The sequence below is a fragment of the Podarcis filfolensis genome (assembly GCF_964270895.1).
Source record: "Podarcis filfolensis genome assembly, chromosome: 10".
In the NCBI taxonomy this organism is placed as follows: Eukaryota; Metazoa; Chordata; class Lepidosauria; order Squamata; family Lacertidae; genus Podarcis; species Podarcis filfolensis.
In genome coordinates, this window is record NC_139612.1 from 57,065,828 (window position 1) to 57,082,953 (window position 17,126).

The 17,126-nt window shown below is 42.1% G+C and overlaps 1 protein-coding gene across 3 annotated transcripts in view; it reads right to left on the reverse strand.

The window, feature by feature from the left end:
• NINJ2 (ninjurin 2) overlaps positions 1 to 17,126 on the reverse strand; it is a gene marked incomplete at its 5' end in the record, with an annotated part of 91,662 nt that overhangs the window by 66,177 nt on the left and 8,359 nt on the right. The gene's annotated exons all lie outside the window — the stretch shown is intronic.

Below are 17,126 nucleotides of genomic sequence, written 5' to 3' on the forward strand. Positions count from 1 at the left end.
CAGGCAAGTGTCAAAGTTCAAGCATTAACATTCCTGAAAATTGTGTTGCCACTCAGCAAAGTGGGGGTGGGGGAAGGGATGCAGGAAGGCAAAGCAAACCTGCAAGAGTCATCCAAACATCATATGAACCATATGAGAAAACATAACCCTTGTAAAACTTCCTGGTCAGGCCAGGCTCTTTAGCCAGAGCAATTCCACTCTTTCCTATTCCGTGATAGTGTGGATAGTGTCATTATATAAGTGAGTCACTAGGTGGCACTGGAGTTAATTCTGTCTGGGCGGAGTCAGGTGTTTCCTGCATCTACAGTGGTACCTCAGGTTACATACGCTTCAGGTTACAGACTCCGCTAACCCAGAAATAGTGCTTCAGGTTAAGAACTTTGCTTCAGGATGGGAACAGAAATTGTGCTCTGGCAGTGCGGCGGCAGCAGGAGGCCCCATTAGCTAAAGTGGTGCTTCAGGTTAAGAACAGTTTCAGACTAAGAACGGACCTCTGGAACGAATTAAGTACTTAACCTGAGGTACCACTGTATTCTGTTTTTCTTTGAGAGAGACAAAAAAGTTCTTGTCTAGCTTCGTGACTGGTGAGTTCTCTAGGTCTACCACGGCAATTATACTCTAAAGACCTGCCTTGCCCTGTGACTCTTCCCTTCTGAGGGCCTGCAAAAGATCCCTCTGTGAATCCCTTCTCAGCTGACAATGCTTACTCTTGAGCCTTCAGGACAACAAACTAAAGTGAGGTTAGGAAGCAGAGCAGGCTCCACAGGAATGGCCATATCATGGCCTCTGTAAATAAAAGGAGCAGGGAGAGAAGCACCATAGTATCAAGTGTTCAGATGAGGTCATCCCTTGAAACTCTGCCAAACAACATTCCCTTCCAGATCTGTTGAGCCAGTGGACAAGTCTGCTATAAATGTATGTCTTCCAGAAAGGGTGTTTTAAATTAGGCTGTCAGCTGACTCAAGACTGTATTCCCCTCTGTTGTTATTCTGAAATGCCCTTGCTTCTCCCATCCTCTCTGCCCACTATGTGAAAGGGGCTGCTGCCCCAGCAGCATATTAAACTGCTTTTCTGTGGGTTAGGGGCGCCCAGGCACCATTTCCTAAATATCTGTATGTGATGCATGGCTTTTCAAGAGCTGCGTCTTACATGAGAAAGAACACTTTTTTCAAGCAGGGCCCAAAGGAAAGAAAAGGCGTCCATTCATATGGTAATCCTCAGCGATCTTGCCTCCCCTTTGCTCTGTTTGCTTGTCTGAATTAAACAAGCATTGCTTCATCGGTTCCTGAAGTAAGTGTCAGATTGAGGTCGAAAGAGCTGCTGGAAAGCAGGACTGCTGAGGCTGGAGAGGTTGTTTATAGACCACCTAAGGTGACCCAAGCCGGCTCCCTCTTGTTTGTTTGTTTGTTTATTTTGTTTCCTTTGGCTTCGAGTGGTGTGGAAATGGAGTAGAAGGGCTACTACATTTCAAATGCTGGAAACTTTCAAGGACTCTGGGCTGGAACCCAGCATGGCTGCAAGTGTCGAAAGGCTGAATGTGACACTGGGGGCCCTCTGCCAAGGGTTTACTACTACTACTGTTGCAGATGGCGAGGTAAACATCAACTCAGATCCAAGAAGCTTGGACTTGATTTGTATATAGCAGAGGAGGTGGTGACAGCAGACAATCTGGAGACCGATACAGAGATACAAAGAGAGAGAGAGAGTACTCCATGGTGGGGCCCAAAGCATGCCAGGGTGCTGGTAAGAACTACCTGGTGAAAGAAAGTCAGATCCACTCTCTGAGCTAACTTCAAGAATCATGGCTAAAGATACATACACTCCAGGTGGTGCCTTCGGACTACTACTATCCTGTGGGTGGGATGCTGGAGCTGTTTGCACAATTCAAGTGGAGTAAAGACAACCTGTTTGTTGAGCATTCATGCTGATTTCCTTGCATAGCTTCAGGCTTTATTGAGAATTTGTTCTGATTTGTTTGCAGGGCGGTTATATGCCAATGAGCATTTGTGCTGCATTCATTCTGATTTGCTTGCAGGTTGTTTAGGTGTCAGAACCCAGACAAAAATGTCAACAGGGCGAAACCAAAAAACAACAAGAGGGACAGGGACAGGGAAAATGGGAACTGTTCCCAGTAAACAGGGACTCCTGGGGCACATACGTAGACATGAATTTCAGTATTCCCATTAAAATATAGCTCAGAACCAAGATTCTTAAACTGGATGAGAATTAGGATTATGACCTAGAAGAGCGGAATAAAGCTCACAAGTTAAAGCAAGACAAGGGTACAATATCACATACAAGCTTTATCACTTAAAGGGGAGAGTTATGTCAATTCAGATGAATCCATGGACAACCTCTGCTGGAACAGTGTCATGATTTCTGGCCACCATTTAAAGCTGTGTCTCTCAAGAGCATTCCTGGGAGTTAATTCACCTTAAAGCTCAGGAATTTGCAAATTGAACCCTTCTGTGCCAAATAGCTCTGAGTCAGTCCAACTGTGGGTAACAAACTGAATAGTAAATGAGATAATGCTAGTCATGATCTCTTTTCCAGTTATGAACAACATAATGCTTGATTTATTTCATCATGCTCAGATGTGGGACAGGGTGGGGGCATGGGAAGACTTTCCTGTCAGGATAATTATCTGTTCATCTCACATAGCTCCGTTGTTGCAACTCGTTTAAAAAAAAAAAAGATAAGATGTTTGCTTTTGTTGACCAATAAATATTAAATTACAAATTTTATCACAACAGTTCGTATTAAATGTTGCAGGGAGGTAAATTTAGATGAAACTTTCTAGTGATGGACACAATCCAAGGAACTGCAAAGAAAGCTCCAAATGCCTTATGACTTTTTTCTTTTTCCAATTTCCCTGCAATTGAACAGATTACTTTTAAAGGGAATAATTAAAAATGCAGTTTGCTGCACTGTGTTTTCTAAGCATTGGTGGGGAGAGGAGGTGCTGCTGTTCTAAAGTTTTGCTAGACATGAACAAGTTCTTGGGCACAGCAAAAGGACTCCTCTGAATTTTGGCATGCAGCTGCAAATCCACCTGGGATGGTATAGTGCAGGAGTGGGCAACTTCAGGCTTGCAGAACCTACTTAATATTTTACTAGAATCCTGATATTCACCAACCAGAGCCAGATGTAAAAGGCATGCACTTAGAATCAAAAATACTATGAGCCCAGGAACTTATGTTAAGTGCCAGAACCAAACTGAGCTCATAGTCCTCCCCCACAAACCCCACTCCTGGTTATAGCCACCACCACCTGCTTTCTTCATCAGAAATACTTCATTAGGATCTCTTAATTAGAAATACTTGCCAGTCTTCTTTTTACCCAGATATCTGCCAGTAGATCCTTATCTAACTTCTGCCCACCTGTAGTGTAGTAGTGGGTAAAATGAAATTAAGAATCAATGGAAATGTGTGGCCATGTTTTTTAAGTAGTGGGTAAAATGACGGACAAGGATAGGGAAGACGACCAAGAATGAAATCCCCATGCAGCCATGCAGTTCACTAGGGGATGATTCTGGCCTGGTCATAATATCTCTAGTGATGGACACCAAGCCAGATGGCTTTAAGAGGACTTCAGATAAACTAAAGGAGGAAAAAGTTATCAGTGGCTATTAGCCATCTACTACCTTCACAGCAGTATGTCTCTGAATACCAATTGCTGAAATTCACAAGTGGGGAGAGAACAGTTACACTCAATTCCTGTTTCTGGGTTTACCACAGGCATCTGGTTGGCCACTGGGAGAGGAAATGGGTTAGGGGTGGATATCTGGAGTAATAAACAACGGAGGAAAGGTTTTTGTAGTACACTGTTCTGCCAGGGACAAACATTTTGTTTTACTGTGTTGCAATCAGCAAATCTATCTACAATGACCCCAAGGAGTTGTTCATGGATTCCAAAAGTGGGCAATACTGATCTGGTACCTGCATGCCTGAATCATCATTGTCAGAAGAGTCTTCCTTTTAAATTTAATCACCTGATGTTGTATTACTTTATCTGATATTGAAAGTGGCCTGCAGAGTGTGGGCTAGATTTGTATTTAGGCTTTAAGATATCGAGAGTTCTGTTTTCTAGTGTACGGGAAGATGCGCTTGAGCAGTTAAAGGAAAGGGCACTGGGGACTGTTTGGGATTATTGCATTAGAGACTATTGCTATTAGGAAGGAATCTGCCATGAGAGTATGACATACATAAAGGAGAAATCACTGGGGTAATTTGGAAAATGGCTGACAAATGCTTGTGGAATGCAGGGCTCTATTTGTTGAATAAGAGCTTTTGATGTTCCTTTCTCATGGCATCATAAAAGCTGTCAGTGCTCAGATTAGGTAACTTTCCTAAACCCAACGTCTGTCACCATCTACCAGATAAGGATCTTATGTTCCATGTATTGCGTTTCCTGTTTCTGCAGTTACATTGTTGTTCGGCTCATGACACTTTGACCACTATGCTCTAGTCTGTATGTAGGGAAAAGAGTAAGATAAACAATTTTTTAAAAAATCTAATTGATTCAGTAATATTTTTGTTCACCCAGTGATGGAAAGGATATGAGGTGGGGCTGGGTGAAGCCTATCATAGTCTCTGACTGATGTCTACATTCACATAGAGAAGACCAAAGTGTCACAGGGGCAAGTGCCTCTCCCTTGTCTCCCATTTATCTAGTGAATTTTGTATGTTATTTATGCATTGTGATGCCAGCAAGTGTGCAAAAATAGCTGGGTAAAGAAATGAACAAAAGCTTTCAAGCTTCAGCCAAACAAACAAACAAAATGGAGGAAAATGGCTGCTATGCCCTTTGGCTATGATTCTATTACTTTTGTCAGTATTACAAATGTCCTCCAGATATACAGTGGTACCTTGGGTTAAGTACTTAATTCGTTCCGGAGGTCCGTTCTTAACCTGAAACTGTTCTTAACCTGAAGCACCACTTTAGCTAATGGGGCCTCCTGCTGCCACTGCACCGCCGCTGCACGATTTCTGTTCTCATCCTGAAGCAAAGTTCTTAACCCGAGGTACTATTTCTGGGTTAGCGGAGTCTGTAACCTGAAGCATATGTAACCTGAAGCTTATGTAACCCGAGGTACCACTGTACATGGATAGCTTTGGAGAGATGTGTTGTGTTAATTGTTGAATACAAAGGAGAGAAATTGGGGCAATGTCTTGGTGCATACACAAGTGTTTCACTGTGTACACACCATACATTTAAATAAAATACTTGGCTTCCACCTAAGAATTCTGGGAACTGTAGTTTACCCCTCACAGAGCTGCAATTCCCAGCACCCTTAACAAGGTAAAGTCCCCAGGATTCTTGGGGGGGGTGTACTTAAATGTATGGTGTGTACATAGCCTTCATTTAGCTGACCACAGCTATTGATCTCTAGTTGTGTGTTTGTTTATTTGCGTACCCAGAAGAGACAAGAGACAAAAATCTAGTTTAACTCAGCCCTGCATGCCATTGCCCTGTTTACTCTTCTTAGCCTAGAATTCCTGCTAGGAATGATTGATTAGCAAATATAATTGACCGTGCCCCACCCCTAAACACTCCTCCAGGGTGACTTGCCCAGTTTTCTACATCTGCACTCCTCCTGCATTTCGGCAAACTCCATCCAACGATAGTAGTTAAACTGTCTAAAACCCTGTCTAAGCCTTGTTGTTACTTCAGACTACTACAGCACAACTATCTTCTGCTTCCTATTCCTACCAACCATGAGCAGGACTGTCCACTTACACAGTGACTAAATTTGTTCAGGAATCTAGTGAACGGCTTTGTAAAAAAAAGTCCAAGCAGGTAACACCTACCAGATTGCTCCTATCTACATATTTGAGGCTTGACACTTGTAAAGAATTCTAAAATGTTGGCAGAAGCCACACTGATTTACCCTCAGGAAGACTTGTTCTTCTGTGTGTTTTAACAGTTTGAGCTTTAACAGTGAATTTTACCCAATTATCTGGAATGGAAGCTAGGCTGACAGTTCTGTAATGGCATAACTTTGCCAACCATCCTGTGACATTGTGATCAGGGATCAGAGGGTTGCACATCTGGTGTTACCTGCTCATTGCTGTTACTGCAAGCCTACTGCTGTAAATCTCAGTCAGCCCTGGGTTCTCTCACGCACAAGGCTATAGAAAATGAATGAGATTAGCTCTAGGGGCTGAGAAGAGAGATAAAAAGAGAAGAGATATTAGCACAGAAGATCTTTTTCCAGATTATCCTGCAGCAAAGCATAAATTGAAAAAAGATCAAAGTGGTTATGGAAAGGAGTGGTGCAGAAAATTAAAGGCTGGGATTCGTTCAACTTTTTTTCTTTGCCGATAGAGAGGAAAGGAATCAGGATTTTCACATACGATATTCAAATGATTTTCTGGGCCCATAAGTATACAGTGGTACCTTGGGTTAAGAACTTAATTCGTGCTCGAGATCTGTTCTTTACCTGAAACTGTTCTTAACCTGAGACACCACTTTAGCGAATGGGGCCTCCTACTGCTGCCGCGCCGTCGCAGCACAATTTCTGTTCTCATCCTGAAGCAAAGTTCTTAACCCAAGGTACTATTTCTGGGTTAGCGGAGTTTGTAACCTGAAGTGTAACCTGAAGCATCTGTAACCCGAGATACCACTGTATTTGAAGCCACCTGATATAATAATTCAGAGAAGCAGGTTTGAGCGTAGCCAGTTGCTTAAGGAGAGACTACCTAGGAACCCCATACTCTGGTCTCCTTGGAGGAAAAAGTAGGATAGAAATGTCATATTTGGTTATGAAGTACCATGCAGACAGATAGCAGTGGTGTATTTGTTTGCGTATTTCATTCATGCTGACATTTTTACATGTACAGTATTTGACAAGATGTTTGCCCTGCAGACAAGAATGAAACAGCCTTATTGTATTTGACATATTTTTTAAAAAATCGTATTTGCTGTCAAATCCTTTAATGAGTAATCTCAGTACTGCTATTTGACAAGTGCAGTTGCTGAAAGCTGAACACTGAAATACAAAATCACTAGTTTTGGGGAAGTTGTTCAGAGATTGGGGCTCCATTTACAATTCTATGGCTTCACCCCAAAGTAAAGTGGTGCCCAACCTGGTGATAACAAGGGGTAACTTCAGCCCAAGATAGGAAAAGAGGAGATAGGGGAACACCTAACTACTTTAAATTAATCCAAATCTTCAGGGCCTGATGAGCTGCACTCACGGGTACTAAAGCAGGCATGTCCAACTCCCATGAGACTGCGATCTACTCCCACTATATATAAACTGTCAGTGATCTACCCATTGGAGGAAGGAAGATCCAAAGTTGTTGAGTTTCGTGCGGGGAGGCTTCACCAAAGTTGTTAAGCCTCTATTGAGGTGCATTCGCCAAAGTTGTTGAGCTTTTTTTGTTTTTTGTTTCATTTTTGGGTTGATCAATCAGGCTCACGCGATTGGCTAGGATTGGCCAGGGATGCCCCGCGATCAACCAGTAGATCGCAATCAGCAGGTTGGACATGCCTGTACTAGAGAGATTGCAAGCTTGGTGGATCAGGGGAATGCTGTAGATGTACAGTGGTACCTTGGGTTACATACGCTTCAGGTTACATACGCTTCAGGTTACAGACTCCGCTAACCCAGAAATAGTACCTCGGGTTAAGAACTTTGCTTCAGGATGAGAACAGAAATCGTGCAGCAGCGGCACAGCAGCAGAAGGCCGCATTAGCTAAAGTGGTGCTTCAGGTTAAGAACAGACCTCCAGAATGAATTAAGTTCTTAACCTGAGGTACCACTGAGGTATATTAATTTCAGTAAGGCTTTTGACAAAGTCCCCCATGATATTCTTGTGAAGAAGCTGGTAAAATGTGGCCTGGAAGAGGTAACTGTTAGGTGGATTTGTAGCTGCTTGAACCAAAAGACTTGGTCACTAATGATTCCTCTTCATCCTAGAAAAAAATGGCAAGTGGGGCATCGTTATAAACCACTTGGATGAAGAAATTTAGGGGATGCTCATCCAATTTCAGATGACACCAAACTGGGAGGGGTAGCTAATGCTGCAGAGACAGAATTGGAATTCAAAATGACCTGAACAGATTGGAGAACTGGGCTCAAGTTAATAAAATGAATTTCAATAGGGACAAATGTAAGGTTCTACACTGAGGCAGGAAGAACCAGCTGCACAAATATAAGATGAGGAACACCTGGCTTTCTAATAGTATGTGTGAAAATGATCTAGGGGTCTTGGTGGGCCACAAGCTGAACATGAATCAAAAGTGTGATGCAGCAGCAGCCAAAAAAAAAAAAAAAAAAAAGAGCTAATGCCATTCTAGGCTGCATGAACAGAAGTCTAATGTCCAGTTCAAGGGAAGTAATAGTACCACTCTATTCTGCCTTGCCATCTGCAGTATTGTGTCCAATTCTGGGCACCACAATTTACGAACGATATTGACAAGCTGGAACATGTGAAGAGGAGGGCGACCAACATTATCATGGGTCTGGAAACCAAGCCTTACGAGGAACGCTTGAAAAAAGGAGACTGAGAGGAGATATGATAGTCCTCTCCAAATATCTAAAGGGCTGTTACGTGGAAGGTGGAGCAAGCTTGTTTTCTCCTGCTTCAGAGGGTAGGACCTGAACTAATGGATTCAAGTTACAAGAAAGGAGAGTCTGACCAAATTTCAGGAAGAACTTTATGACATTTAGAGCTGTTCAACCGTGGAACGGCCTCCCTCGGAAAGTGGTGGACTCTCCTTCATTGGAGGTTACTAAGCCATCTGTCATGGATGCATTAGTTGAGATCCCTACATTGCAGTTGGACTAGATGATCCTTGGGGTACCTTCCAACTGTACAATTCTATGATTTTATGAGTATGCATGTAGCAGGACCTCCCAATGCCCTTCTTGTCACATTAATCCCTTGGGTCACCCTCTGCCCCAAAGCCCACCTGACAAAGCACAAGGGGTAATAGTAAAAAGTGAGCATTGCAAAAGTCCCCATGCACAAATGTAAGCACTTGGGGGCGGGGCGGGGCGGGGAGTGTACAAATGTTATTTTCATCTTTGCCTACAAGAGGGAAGCTCTGTGATGGGAGCACTATGTTAAATGAGAGCTCTCCCCCCCCCATCTTTTCATATGAGCTCTAAGAATGGAAGTGGCGTTGACTGCAGGGAGCTAAGCCATAGTATAGGAATGAGGGCGGCAGTTGGAGTAGAAGGTCTGCTCTTCTGGCCAGTGTACTCCTTTTGCTTTTAAAACTGAACTCACCCACTGCTTCCTTCATTTTGCATGACTGGGTCAGTTTTGAGTGGATAAACACCCACAACTGCTGCCATCTGGTCTAGATAAGCCTTCAAAAAAAGGAAATGGCCAATTAAAGTTGTCCCCATCCCCCTCCCTGCTGATTTCTACAAGGGCAACAATGAGCTTAATATGGAGAAGGCTGACAGCCAGTGCCACTGCCCAGACTGGTTCTTAGTACAAAGACCGGCAGGTGAAGGCTGGCTGAAGGCAGATTGACTATGGGGCAGTGCCCCATTTACCCCACTGTCACCACTGTCTGCAATGTGGAAAAGAGGGGGAAAGGACATACAAACAAGTCTTGAATTGCAGGGTTGAATTGCCTTGTGGTGAATCTTTCATAACCTAGCCGAAGAGCCAGGATCCTTTCCATCTTCCATGCAGTTTGAGGAGATCTGTGCTGCAGATCTGCTCCATGAAAATGCCAGGAACACTTTTAAAACTACGCTCATTTTACTTTTCACAAATCTCGGCCATTAGTTTTTGCATCTCTGCTCCATTTCATTTGAAGTTAGGGAGAGGGAATCACATGGAGGGGTACTTGTAACATACAGTGGTGCCTCGCAAGACGAAATTAATTCGTTCCGCGAGTCTTTTCGTCTTGCGATGTTTTTCGTCTTGTGAAGCACGGTCCGTCGCAACTGCGCCTCTTCAAGCGGCTTTAAGAAAAAAGCGAACAAACTCGCAAGACCTTTTCATCTTGCGAAGCAAGCCCATAGGGAAAATTGTCTAGCGAAGCAACGCAAAAACCGAAAAACCCTTTCGTCTTGCGTGTTTTCCGTTTTGCGAGGCATTCGTCTTGCAGGGCACCACTGTATTCAGAAAGGAAAATCCTGACATGTTGCCAATTAGTTTGCTTTTATCAAGAAAGAGCAGTTATATCGTCATGACGTGGCAAAATTATTACAGCAAACTAAATGGAAATAATCAATGCAAAATTAAGCTCTGCTCTACTGTGGGGTCAAATCAGGATAAAGCAGACTATACTGAAGGAAGTTGGGAGTTGTCTCTTCTGCAAGTATTGCCCTAGGGCCTAGGTAGGCAGTCTGAAAATTTTACAGGCAGAAAGTCTGAAATTCATTTCTATAGCTTCACATGTTCCTTACTTAGTGTTCCTTCCTGGTGTAATTTAGAGGCTTCTACATATCCCTGTGTTTGGCATCATGGATAAGTCTGTAAATGTGGGTTAAAACAAAGAGCTGCCTCACTCTTATATTGGTGAGTCACCAGTCCATGTATGCCAGTGTGAGACATCCTCGAAAGAACCTTTTGAGCTAATTCAGTATAAGTTCTGAAAGAGATACAACAAGAGAATTAAATTCTGCAATTTAAGATTTGACTTGTGAGTGGCAGAAATTTCCCAAGGACTCAGGCTAGGGATGGAGGAAAAAGTCGACACAGTTCACATTTAAAGGCAAAGCTACCTAATTTGCACCTTCTGAAAGAATACATGGACCAACACAGTCATCTTTTGAATTTGCTCAACTTCAAATTTTGCAATGCAGGTTTCCAGCTCAGTAATATAATCATTTATTTTATTTCGTTCAATTTATATACCACTAGATTTGGGTGTGACCTCAAAGTAGTTTACAAAAAGATAAAACAATAAAATCAAGAAAAGATTATAGCTATACTTTAAAAATACAAAGGTTAAAATACTAAAACAAATTAAAATTACTTCAGCTTCCTCAGTATCTGGGTAGACTTTTCTAAACAAAAGTGTTTTTCGCAGGCATCAAAAAGTAATGTGTGTGAGGGTATAGTGTGCATAAATATGTATATATTAGTGAAAATAATATAAAATTTGTGTTGCATTAGGTGGCTTTGCTAAAATGTGGATATTGGGCAAAGCTGCATACAAGCATGTGTCTACTGTACTAAGAGAAATTTGCACTAAAATGAAGATTAATTTTCACATACATATACAGCAGCCATTTTTTGACTGGTGTCCAGGGTACTTCCTAAATATTCCAAATATATCCACTGGCGACAACTGTTACCAGGCCCATGCAGAGGGTGGGGGAAAGCCGGGTACACTTACCCCAGACCTCAGAAGGCTAAGCCGGCCAGTGGGCCCTGCCAGGGCCTGGCTGCCTTTTTGTTTGAGTTTATAACTTTATTCTATCAAGACTCCTGCACATTTATTCAAAGGTTACAATACAGCTTTGTTCACTGCCGTAATATATTGTTCAGGTTCCCGAAGACCCCATGGATTTTGGAGCAGCAGCAAATTTAGAGGGGAGGGGGTAGGTAAACACAGCATGGAGGTGGGTGGGTCACGGTGTAAACTGCCCTCTCCCTGGTCATTACATCAGACATTTAATCAGCAGTGAGGGGGCAATAACATCCCACGTCTGTTCTTCATGGAGCTGTTGAGGAAGGGTGCTGTGTTTGTGTCTGCCTATGTGCATCTTGTGTTTGTGTGAGAGACTGAGAGAGAACATGCCTGTCTGTGATGACCATACTGACCATTGGCATGTGACTCCTGTATGATGCAGCCCTCACACCCAAAAAAGGTAGCCACCCATGGACATTAACAAGCCAAGTCCACGACATGTGCAGTCTCATCCTACGTGTGTTCACTCAAAACTCAGTCCTATTATAGTCAATATAACCTACTCCCAAGAACAGACACATAGGCTTCCTATCCTAATCTACAGTGAAGCACTATTACAATATAAATTATATATATCTGGAGCTTCTGCATCATGTATATTTGTATTTTACATATTTAAATACAGCTTGGAAGATGATATCTGAACATAAGGAAAACCCATCAATGCTTTTTCACCCTGAACAGTCTGCTTCTCCTCTCAGTTACGCTGGATTTATGCTGGAACCAGCTGATAAGATTGACTCTGATTTATGCTGAGAAGTGAAAGGCAATTCAGTTGAGTGTGATGCTGCTGATCTACCAGTAGCAGTTGTAAAATTGCCTATGGTTACAGGATTATTTCTATGGAAACACTTGAGTTCAATCAGAGCTGCTTCCGAAATAAATGTCTCAAAAATAGGTGTTAGTACATTATTTAAAACACTTGCACAGTTTCTTGTCACCTGTGTTTTAAAACACACACACACATATGCACACACTTCAGCCTAGAAACTTCACAATGGTCTGACTCAAGTGCTTGACAAGAACAAGAACTACATTGGAGAGGCCTGTGACTCTGGTGTTGAAATGTTTGCTAGCAATTAAATAATTTTAGCCACAAATTATTGCAGTTCTCAGTACAGAGGAACCTAAGAAGCTTTCTTATAGTGTGCGGGGCCATTGTTTCATCTAGTGCAGAACTGTCTACATTGACTGGCAGCTGATCTCCAGGTTTCTGGCCAGGAATCTTTTCCAGCCCTACCTGGAGATGCTGGGGATTGAACCTGGAGCTTTCTGCATAAAATCAGATGCTCCACCACTGAGCTATGGCCTTTCCTGTACTCACAAACACTGTAGTGTATACCATATGCAAGAAAAGCTTAGCTTGTGCAATGTTGACTTGGAGCTGTTTTGGCCCATTCTGAGCTGGTTGTGCCTATATGTACACCATGGCAGACTTAATTTGGCTTGTGGTATATCACGACAAAACATCTCAGTTGTAGGGTAGCAATAGGGTGCCCAAAGGTGAAGCTGGAGCTAACTCAGCTCATAGCGGCACAGTCTTCTGGGCACTCAGTAGTTCTGTCAGAGGAACAAACTAGAAATTCTGGAAAAGTTGCTAGTTTAGCTTGTGGGTGTTTGTATGTGCTCATGTCATCTAGAAAATGTTTTCTGTCACAATGCAGTTAAAGCTCATTAAGGCTCTGAAAAGGGCTCTAAGGCCTAAGCATAAACAGCCAGAGGAATGGAAAAGGCCTGAATCAGGCCAATGGTCCATCTAGTCCAGCATCCTGTTCTCACAATGGCCAATCAGATGCCTATGGAAAGCCTGCAAGCAGAAGCTGAGCACTCTCCCTTCCAGCTGTTTCCAGACACTGGTACTCAGAATAAGCATGCCACCTCTGACAGTGGAGATAATAATGGCTAGTAGACTTATCGTTTATGAATTTGCTGTATCCTCTTTCAAAGCCATCCAGGTTAGCTATCTGAGTCTCAGGTGGCTCACAAGTCTAGGTAACAGGCTTCAGCTCAAATTATACAGGGCAATGGCCTGTTTGTTTAAATCTGGGTCTACCACAATCACATACGAGGAAGACATTGTGGAGTCTGATTTTACAGCAAAATATATATGCTGGGAGGGGCCTATGGACACTCCTTAATGTCCTTGTTGTTGATTCCACACCCAGCGTTTTCCTCCCAGCTAGGCAAGCTTCCTATATAGCAGCCCAGCAGATATATTTGGGGGGGGGGGGTGACATCAGGCAAACAGGTGTGGTGGGATAGCCAGGTGCAAAAGAGGGTGGAGTCCTGCACCTTTAATAGTTCTGTAGAAGCAGGGATTTAAGCAGGTGAAGCTGCTGTTATGAAAACTACATCTGCTGAAATTCTTTACACACCTGTTAAAAACCAACCAACCAACCCAGAGGTCTTCTACTCTCCACTCTGTGACTAAGGAATATTTCAGTTCACACTAATAGATGTTCTTCCATCCTATGTAGTTTGAGCCAACCATCCCTGTTTGTTCCAGTGACCTCTATTAACCAGTGGCAGTTCCTGTTTTACGTAACCTGTCCCTGGAAAATTACTGTCCCTATTTTATTTTTGTTGGAGGGATGTCCTGTTAAATTTGTCAATGTAAGTTAAAGTGACCAGATAAAAATCAGACCGGGTTCCTGCACCTTTAATAGTTGTATTGAACAAAAGGAATTTTAGAAGCAGTGGCTTAAATGAGTAAGATACACACAATTGCATTTCCATTTCTACTTAATTATTATAGGTGCAAGAGTTCTGTCCTATTTTTCACACAAAGCCTTCATTAGGAGATGTACTTCCCTGATTATAATAGCAGCAGAAGATAAGAACCTGGTTACTAACAAATTTGCCAATGTCTGCTCATTCTCAGTAACAGAACCAGAAAATCCAGGAACAGCTGAACTTGGATACGTGTCCCTAGAGGCCTGGAGCTCTGTTACATGCATACCTTGGAAGACTCCATTGGAAAGCCCCACTGAACTGAGGGTGTATGAACCTTTAAAAAGCACTCTAAAGAACAATAAGAACTGTAGTTTGCTAAGGGTGCTGGAAATGGTAGGTCTGTGAAGAATAAGCTACAGTTCACAGGATTCTTTTGGGGGGGGAGGGATGGAATGTGCTTTAAATACATGGTGTCTGCACAGCCTAAGTGCAACTTATTTTGAAATAAACATTTAATATGTTTTAGTATACTTTTACAATGGTTTGTGAACCACTCAAGAGGACTCATCAAAAATAAATAAGTAGAAAAAAGGTTGTCCATGTGTGTGTACGAAGTGTAAGGTTGTAGGTACTTGTTAGACTGTAAAGTATTATTATTATTATTATTATTATTATTGACAAAATTTCTAGACCGCCCTTCATCTAAGAATCACAAGAGTGGTTTACAATATAAAAACAAACAAATACACAGCATAGTAACAAACATAACAATAATAACCCCCTGGATTAAAAGGCCAAAGATTGTTTAATTAGCCAAAGGCCTGGGAAAAGGGGAATGTTTATGCCTGGCACTTAAATATATGTAACAAAGGTACCAGGCAAACCTCCTTGGGGAGCGTGCTCTGCAAGCAGGGAATCTTCTCTGCTGCCTTCACTGCCACTAGGCTCAAAGATGAGCCCTCACCAGCATTCGATCGCATTCAACTGGAGTTTTCCTCCACTCACGTTCAATTCGTCTCCCAGCTTGTTTCCTCACCATAAGCTCTGGACTATATCAGGGAGCCAAACGGGCTTCACTAAGCAGGAGAGGGTGCTCAGGGTAGATTGTGTCAATAGCCAGAACTGTTTGGATGTTCCAGAGGTTAGCCAGGGTTTCGACAGGAGTGCCAATCATACCAGACTCTCGGATAGACGTGTGTTCCCATTTTGTTTTGTATAGATTTGTCTGGTATGCAAAACACATACAAATATTCTGGCACTCATCGGGGTGCTAATTACATTTAATTGATTTTCTTCTGCTTAGACAGGCACACACGTTAAATAAGCTCTAGAGAAGTTCTGTGCCTTTAAGACTGTAGAGAAAAGAAAATTCAACAGCTGTGGTTCTCCCTTTTTCTGCAGCATAGTGACAGGAAAACATCACCAGATTTATTTTTATGTTACTTTGTTAAGACTATTATCTCACTGTTTAGGGCCAAGCCCTCACAAAGCAGTTTACAAAAGAAGCAGCTAGGATCAAAACATTAATACAATACTGCAACTATAAGAAGATTAGGCATTCTATGTAACATTTTGGGCTGATTCACACATACAGGCATGTTTATTATTCGGATGTCTGCAGCATCAAGTGATGACTTGCCTTTGTGCAGGACCTATGACAAATCAAACACACCCCAGACAGAACTTTCATATCACTTCAAATTCAGCCTCCTTCCATTGGACATCTCAATGTGGTCAAGGGATCCAACGATTTTATCATGCATGTGCATGGTAAACTGGGCTTTTACAATAATAAAAGCCCTCAAGAGGGACTAGACCCTTGCTTCAAAAGTGACATTTTCCCTATTTTTTTCTCTCACATCCTGACCACATCAGCTAATGCTTGCATTTATAAACTAGTTATTTACTCTGTTGCTTCTTTCCCATAATTTAAAAGCTGGATAGGATGCATGTTCTGACAAGTGACATTTTAAATTAAATTTATTTTAAAATCTGCACTAGCTGTTCGTATAGATGCAAGAGTTAACAGTATATATGACAGAGAGGTCTATGCTACAAGTATTGAATTGTTTATCAGCCATGTCTCTTCCAGAGAACTCTGTGAATGTGGTTCTAGGCAGGAGCAATCGTCAGCATCCTCAGATCTACTATTGCAAATAACAGGTGTCCTGGTAAAGTAATTAGTGACTCTCACTGGCCATGCTTGGACATCACTTTAAACCATAGGTTAGTGTGGTGAAAACAAGCCTAGGAAAGTCTTGGACTCATATGGCCTCTTACCTCTAGTGGGTATGTGAGGAGGAGATTGGAAAGTTTTGTGCCTATTTTTGATTAAGTCAGTTTTAACATTACACCCTAACTTTAAATTGAGTTAATCTTAACTCTGGGCCTGTGCTCAGGATGACTATTCCAACCCACCCCCAGGCAATTTAGCATCAACTAATCTGTGAGGGGGAAAACCCAGAAGAGAGGGAAGGAAATCTCAAGGCTGGACTTTCACCTCTCCTCACCAGACAATCTTCCACCAGCTGCCCTGTGGGAATGATCTTGATGTGTTACAGACATGTTAATTTTTAATAATAATAATAATAATAATAATAATAATAATAATAATAATGGTAATTGAATGTTACTTGTAACCATCTTGGTAGGTTTTACATCCTAAAAGGCGAGATATAAATATTGTTATATATAATGAGTCCAGAAGGTCTGAAGATGTAACACCATTTCTGGGCCAACTGCACTAATGCCAATGGTGTTTCTGAGCACAATTCAAAGTGTTGGTATTAACCTTTAAGACCTGAAGCCATTTGGGTCCAAGTTACCCAAAGGACTGCCTGCATATGAATGACCCTGTCTGTGATCTAAGATCTGTTTGAGGTCATGCCAAGGTCAGAAGACAAGATGGTGGCAGCTAAGCAGTAGTTGAACTCTCTTCCAGATTACATTTGATTGGCTCCTTCCATTCTGGCATTCTATAAGCCCTTATTAATTTATTATTGTCTTGTGAGTTTAGGTGATCTAATTCAGTTTCTCTCACTGTGTTATTTGTCAGTATTCACTCA